Genomic DNA, 8,481 nt, shown 5'->3' on the forward strand with positions numbered 1-8,481 from the left:
GATATAAAGTTGGTTTGACGTTGGACGTTTGACATTCGTCAGAGATTCAGCTTCGAAAACACTTCAATAGATCAATAACGATTCAGTATAAGAACAAAAAACAAGTTGTTTTCGAATTGTTTGAAAAAGTAGAAGAGGACACGCAATGTAGTTTATGTGTTTTATGTGTTTATGTATCTGCTTTGCTGTATTAGAAACCTATTCATTTTGTAATGTAAAATAGCAGATAGGAAACGAAGAGGAAATACGCTAAATTTTTACATCCATATTAGGGCTGTCAAACGATTAATCGCGATTAATCGCGTACAAAAAAAAAAAGTTTGAGTTTGCCTAATATATGTGGGTGTACTGTGTGTAATTATTATGTATATATTATGTATATATACAAACACATTCATGTATATATTTGAGAAATATTTACAAGTATATGTATTTATTTATATTTTTATATAATTTATATTATATATAAATAAAAATATTTTGTACATAAATAACATATTTCTCTTAAATATATACATTAATTTGTGTGTATTTATATATACATAATAATTACACACAGTACACCCACATATATTATGCAAACTCAAACTTTTATTTTGTATACGATTAATCGTGATTAATCGTTTGACAGCCCTAATCCATATGCTTTACTCTTGAAAAAAGGCGATCAAACTGTGTACACAAAACTTTGAAACATACACACACTCAGTCTCACCTGGTAAAAACACTGTAAATGTTACATATTGGAAAGAATAAAAGTAGTGATAATAGTAATGTTATTAAGAAAAAGAAGTTTTACATTTTGAGGAAAAAACATAATATTCAATCTCAAATTCAAATAGTGTGATCTATTATATGTCCTAAAAGAACTGCTTTCAGTTGGTTTTACCATCATAAGTGATGCAAAAACAATGCTACTGAGATTCAGATGTGATAATAAATTTGTATAAAATACATATACACGAATTTTTCAAATATAGATGTTGTGTGTTGTTGCTGGCTCCTAGGAGAACATTTTTACGTTGCTTTTAGTCAGAACTGTAGCACAAGGCGAGCTATTGATATTCAAAGAAAGGCATAAGCTCAATGAAAATGAATAAAGCTTTTAAATGCTGTGTAAATTCATTTAAATTCATACAGTGTTCAATCTCAACTTCACAGGGTGTGTCCTGTTACCTGGACCTAAAAGAACTTTTACATGCAGGTTTTTCTCTCATTTGTAAATCAGGGTAAATGCTATTGAATTAAATTCAAATCTGATAATAAATTCACTTAAAATACATACAGTTTTCTATCTCAACTTCAAAGGGTGTGTGTTGTTGCTGGCTCCTAGAAGAACATTTTATGTTGGTTTCATTCATAAAACTGTAGCACAAGGTAAGCTATTGATATTCAAAGAAACACATCAACTCAACTCAACTTGTATTCTAACTCAACTTTAAATGCTGTGTGTCGTTATTGGTTCCTAGAAGAACATTTTAAGGTTGGTTTCATCCAGGAAACAATAGCATAACCTGTTATTGAAAGCAACAATTGCGAAAAATCTCACAAAGCCTCCTAAAGACTGAGCTGTATTACTGCCCCCTAGAGGAGCATGATGAAGTTGTTCTGACTGAGTTTGATATTCAAACGTTTAATAAATTTATTTCAAGATCATACAGTTCAATCTCTGCTGCACAGGTTGTGTCTTGTTACTTGGACCCATAACAACATTTCTATTCATATATTTATGTAATTTGTAATTCAGGTTAAATACTATTGAATTAAATTCAAGCCTGTTTAATTTTAACTAAAATTAACAAAGCTTATTAGCGATTTAAAACACGTTATAATCCAACAAAGCAAACATGCTTTACAAATTATTTAAATCAATATTTACATGGTATAACAGTAGTAAAATTATATCTCTTACAACTCACATCTATGCCCTGTGACAGAGCAATAACCAGGTGGTCACCCATACCGCAATTGGTGAAAGAGCTGTTTACCTCATCCCAAGTGTAGGTTTAGTTTTGTTGGTGTAACTTAATGCTTTCTAAATGTTAAATAACACTTTTATTACAGTACAATAAATTAATTTTAGATGTAACCACATAAGATGTAAACACATTATTTTTTTGCTGTGTGCCAATCAGAGTTACGTGTTTTTGTGTGTGAACATTGCATGTGGGGAACCAGATGCGATTATTTAATTGGATAATAACATTGTTTTGTTTTTTAAAACAAACAAACAAAAAAGTTTTCTGCTATAATTCTGTGACTAAAACCTTTTCTTTTTCTTCTTCTTCTTTTTTTTTGAGTCAGCAACAACACACACCCTTTGGAATTTAGATGGAAAACTGTATTTTAAATTAATTTATTAACAGGCTTGAATTGAATTCAATAGCATTTATCCTGAATTACAAATGACATAAATATATGAATGGAAATGTTCTTTTAGGTCCAACTAACAAGACACAACCTGTGAAGCAGAGATTGAACACTGTATGATTTTGAAATAAATGTTTTAAACGTTTGAATATCAAACTCAGTCAGAACAACTGCCTCATGTTCCTCTAGGGGGCAGTAATACCGCTCAGTCTTTAGGAGGCTTTGCGAGATTTTTCTCAATTGTTGCTTTCAATAACATGTTATGCTATTGTTTCCTGGATGAAACCAACCTTAAAATGTTTTTCTAGGAACCAATAACGACACGCAGCATTTAAAGTTGAGTTAGAATACAAGTTGAGTTGAGTTGAGCTTATGTGTTTCTTTGAATATCAATAGCTTGCCTTGTGCTACAGTTTTGTGAATGAAACCAACATAAAATGTTCTTCTAGGAGCCAGCAAAAACACACACCCTTTGAAGTTGAGATATAAAACTGTATGTAATTTAAATGAATTTATTATCAGATTTTAATTTAATTCAATAGCATTTACCCTGATTTACAAATGAGAGAAAAACCTGCATGGAAATGATCTTTTAGGTCCAGGTAACAGAACACACCCTGTGAAGTTGACAAAGAACACTGTATAAATTTGAATTAATTTATTTACATTTTGAATGTCTATCTCAGTCAAAACAACTGCATCATGCTCCTCTAGGGGGCAGTAAAACCGCTCAGTCTTTAGGAGGCGTTGCAAGATTTTTTGCAGTTGTTGCGTTTCATTAACACGTCTTCAGCATCACTTTTGACAGTAAAACCATCAGAAAAACATATTTTTCAATGCCACTGTAACATTGGGCTTGCTTGGCTGGAGCTAAATTCTTATATTTAGCTTAGTGATATCAGTAAAGTTGCATAATAGCTTTTTCAAATTTTCTTTCATAATTGATAAACTACATGCTACATCAATCTTGATATTGAACTGAACTGAATTAACTTGAGCTTAAGCAAAGTTATGTTCAAAAGATTTCTTTTCAATGTCTTTCTCACAAAAGTTGTACAATGAAAAGATGTCCACTGAGGAGCCAGAATTAAAGTTTTTATGACGTCTTTTTTTGACGTCTTCTGAATGTCCAATATAGACGTTCGTTGGACCTCTGTACAAGGTTTAAAAAAAAAAGAGCCATGGATCCATCCATAGACAGTAAAACACATGTTCACACCTTTAGACAACTTAGCATCTGTAATTCACACAGCTTTAGATTGTGAGGGAAACCAGATCTGAAGGAAAGACTTTCTGGATCAGCTGGGACTCGAACCGCAGGAAACTTCTTGGTGTGAGGAGACAGTGTTTTCCACTGAGACGCTTGTTCTGCCCTTAGACACGTTCATAAAATTCACATACTTGTAGAATAATTACTTAAAAATTATACTATATATATTTAAACTATATATATTTCAGACTTTTTTTCATGTTTGTATATAAAATAAAATAAAAAAACATTTACAGGTACAAAACTCTGTTTGGATAGATGCTCAAATGTACAACATACACAGTAAAATCCTCAGTGAACACTGATCTGGGTTTATATGAGTCCAATCTAAACAATGTTAAAAGAAACACTGAAACAATGTTGAAGTAAATGAGATAATTAACTGATCAAATAACTGATGATTGAGCATTTGATAAAATCAACTGCGAGTAAAAGATGCTGAATCTCTCAAAATCTGATTAAACTCCACAAACAGCATTACCAGCTTCACTTATTAGTAACCAGACTGACTTTATTACTGTCACACATATATAGAAATTATTGAGAATTAACAGAGATTTATTTGTTGGTGTTTATGTTTCATTTGAAGTCACCATCGTTGTAGTGTGTTTGCTTTAGTTGGGATCTTGGTCCTTGTACTTCATCTGTTAACTTTTCATTGGCTGCTGTAGCTGTGGGACACATTTGTCACAATGTGTTGTGACAATACACATTTGTTTTGGCAAAGAAAGTCCAGATAAAGCCAAATCAACTTCTTGTTGATAACAAAATCATCACAGAGCAAAAATCTACTTTTCCAATTTTAATTTTCTGCTTATATTTGGCATTTATGCCCACCAACCTTGTGAAACTGCAGTATTGCACCAATAGCATTAAATTATTACTTATCCTGAACCTAGATAAAAGCATGTGCACAAGATATTTGAGCGGGAGTAATCATGTCGTCACACACAGACATCAAGGTTTTGCATATGATTCACAACAATGGTGACAATCAAAACAAGGATGAGTTTTGTAACTAAAAACATACCATTAGATGCTCATTTTACCATTTTTCTATAACAAGGAGTTGACAACTTATCCTGCTTCATCTAGGCTTTTTTTGCCACAACAAATGTGTTTTACAAACACAGTTATAACAGCCAAATAAAAGCTAACAGAAGAAGAATGAGGACCAAGATCCCAACTAGCAACACTCTCCACCTTGATGGTGACTTCAAATGAAACAAACATCAACATCTAAACTTCTGTTAATTCTCAATAATAACTTCTGTAGATGTGTGACAGAAATAAAGTCAGTCTGGTTAGTAATAAGTAAAGCTGGTAATGCTGTTTGTTTAATCCTTCTCTGTTTGATTTTAGCAAATGTTCAATCATCTATTATTTGATCACTTAAAGGGATAGTTCACTCAAAAATGAAAATTCTATCATCATTCACTCGCCCTGAAGTTGTTTAAAATTTGTATAAATTTCTTTGTTCTGTTGAACACCAAGGAAGATATTTTAAGAAAGTTTGTAACCAGGCCACTTTGGGGCACCATTGACTTCCATAGTAGGAAAAAAACTACTATGGAAGTCAATGGTACCCCAAAACTGTTCAGTTTAACACATTCTTCAAAATATCTTCTTTTGTGTTCAGCAGAACAAAGAAAATTATACAGATTTTGAACAACTTGAGGGTGAGTAAATGATAGAATTTTCATTTTTGGGTAAACTATCCCTTTAATTATCTCATTGTTTCAGTGTTTCTTTTAACATTGTGTGGATTGGACTCATATAAACAGATCAGTTTTCACTGAGGATTTTACTGTGAGTGTTGTACATTTCAGCATCTATCCAAACAGAATTTTGTTCCTGTAAATGTTTTTAATTTTATTTTATTTTACATACAAACATGAAAAATAGTATGATATATATGTATGTATGTTTGTATGTATGTCTGTGCCTAAGGGCAGCACAAGTGGCTCAGTGGGAAACACTGTCTCCTCACAACAAGAAGGTTCCTGGTTTGAATCCCAGCTGGGCCAGAAAGTCTTTGTTCAGATCTGGTTTCTCTCGAATTTATATTTTCAAATCTGTTAACAGATTATTAGGCTGCATAAATTAGGTCAGCCGGAACCAGGAACACTTCACCAGATGTACTCGTTACATCTAAGCTAATATTAGTCTCTCTGTTTATCCCGAGGCTTACCATCCGGTTGTTAAGTCTGACGTCACGCGGCAGCGCTTCCGGGTCCTAACGCTCTATCTCATACCACAAGAAAACAACAAATGGTGCTAATATACATACATGATGTGGTGTAATACTACAAAAAAATATATAATTATAACCTTTATCTCCATACCAAAATTCCAGATGGCCAGACAATGATTCATCTTTTATAAATCGTTAAAATATTAATATATGTGACGCTGTGAGCACGGAGACTGTTGTGTAGACTGTAAGTATTTAAAATGTTTAACTTTTTAAAATGATTGATGTTTAATGTAGTGATTTTGGATTAGTCTCACAGGAGGGCACCACAAATGTAGTGATTTTTGGTCTTAAATATTAATATTTTGTATTAATATCAATATTGAGTCAGATGAATCCTTCCAATATTTCGGGGCACCAGTCAAGAATCTCACCTTGACAATAAAGAACAATCATGAAAGATTGTTAACTGAATTAATATTTTATAAATTGGAGGAAGTTTATCATCTGACCAATCTGAAGGATTTAGTGAGATTCGGGCGAGCTTGTAGAGCCTCTGATTATCAACACAAGAATGACACAGTTTGCAATAAAATTAATTTATTAACAAAAAGATATACAAGAGTAAAATATCACAGTCACTAAATACTACGAAGGAAAAATGAGTAAACTACTAAGAAAATTGAATCAATAATCAAACAGAAACTACAAACTACAACACAAATGGATGTTAACAAAACTGAATGCCAAGTAGATGAGCAACGGATTGGACGAAGCAATGAATGGGTAATTAGCAGTCTATGAGGGAGTCAATTGTGGTCTTTCTGGATGCTTTTATTGAAAATAAGTGAATAAGCATTTACTCTGAATACAGATAACGTGTCTAATGTATCTATCTGTGTACGCTGACCCTAGACAAACAGTCTCTACACAAATAGCAATCTCATTTAGCAACAACCTAATGCCAAGGCTTTTGGAAAAGGTTTGGTTAGCTTATATTTACGTTTCATTTGGTCGGGTGATCAGTCCGGGAATGGGAAATGTTGTCCACTGGTATCCTTCCGTGTGCAGTGGGAGACTGGATTGCTTTCCAACAGCTGCAGAGCTGCTCTGAGTGCTGGAGGTATTTGTGTAATCCAGAGAACTGTAGGTCAGATGGTGGTCAGTCCGTAGGAATTTCTGTAGGTTGGAGGTACTTGGGTTATGCAGGTCAGGAGTCAAAGTCCTCTGCAGAAGCACTTTGGCTGCTTGATCCATGCGGTGAAAGGTTTACTCGCAAGAGTCTCACCTTGGTCGTGCTGTTGTCCTTCCCTTGTCAGGTCAGAAACTCAGAACAAGGGTCTGTTCACTTAGGAAAACTTTTATTCCTTCTTGTTGGGGAGGGGATTACTAATCCCCACCTTTCCTGATGTGGTGATGTAATTGGGTCACAGCATTCCAGGTGTCCGTCCCTTAACACGCCCACCTTTCATCCTGTGAAACTTGTTGTATTGTTCCAAAATACACAGTTAAATAAGACGATGTCTTTAGGACCTTGGAAATGCTTTATTTCTTTTTCAAACCTTTCTCAAAGTCATTGTGGCAGTTTTCTGAACTCGTAGAGTCCAAACTTGATGTGAATTGGTTGAGGTATCACACTTCTGTCTCAGTGGGTGTAGTTGCATTGGCTTTTATTCCAGGTGTGGTTTCTACTGTGTGTGCACAGTTTCCTGAATACAAGGACACATACGACATGTTCCTTACAGTATTCCTGTCCATTTTTGGTGATTTCAAGCCAATATGTTTAGAAAATGTCTTCCTTTCTGAGCATTTCTTTGTTCTTGCTGTGCTCTAGCCAGAACCGGTTTGGCAGCCCTAGGAGTCCATGGTCATTCGCACCTTGAACTAAGTGAACAAAGGCAACTCGTGATGAGATTAGCCTATCATCAATGGGCCGTTGATGTCATCTTTCCTGTCTTCCACCTTTGGCAGTCCTGATTACAATAGTCGTTTACTTGTCGTTGAGGGTCCGATCACATTCTTTTGATTAATCAAAGTGGGACAAAAGAATGTCTGTTGTGAAGCTCTGGTGCCATCACGTCTGTTGTTCACTACATTAAAATGAATAAATAGCGCTCATAAATGGCCGTCGATGGCATTCTCAAGTGAAACGAGTCGAGGCTTGGACCCGGAAACGGCGTTCCTTACGTCACGACTTAACAAGCGGATAGTCAGCCGGATCCAGGCCATATCCAGGTGAGATCGAGGACCTGCACATTGACATGACCACAACGCAGCCCTGAAGTATCAACAGAGATTGAGTCAACTAGATCATCCATTGTGAAGGTCTCATCAACACGACAGCCAGTGCCACAGTTCCTCAACAAACCATCCATACCGGCGTGATGAATACAATCCTCAACTGGATGGAACTGAAATAAATACTTTGAATGTTGCAATCCTATCCGACTTATGATAGCAACCCGAGTCGTAACAAAGCACTGTTCGTCAGAGAACTGGCCCCCCGACTAAGCCTGGTTTCTCCCAAGGTTTTTTTCTCCATTTTAACACCTGATGTCACCTGTTGGAGTTTGGGTTCCTTGCCGCTGTCGCCTTTGGCTTGCTTAGTTGGGGACACTTGACAATTGATATTCAACAGTTCTTTGAT

The sequence above is a fragment of the Chanodichthys erythropterus genome, chromosome 4, assembly GCF_024489055.1.
Source record: "Chanodichthys erythropterus isolate Z2021 chromosome 4, ASM2448905v1, whole genome shotgun sequence".
Classification (NCBI taxonomy): Eukaryota; Metazoa; Chordata; class Actinopteri; order Cypriniformes; family Xenocyprididae; genus Chanodichthys; species Chanodichthys erythropterus.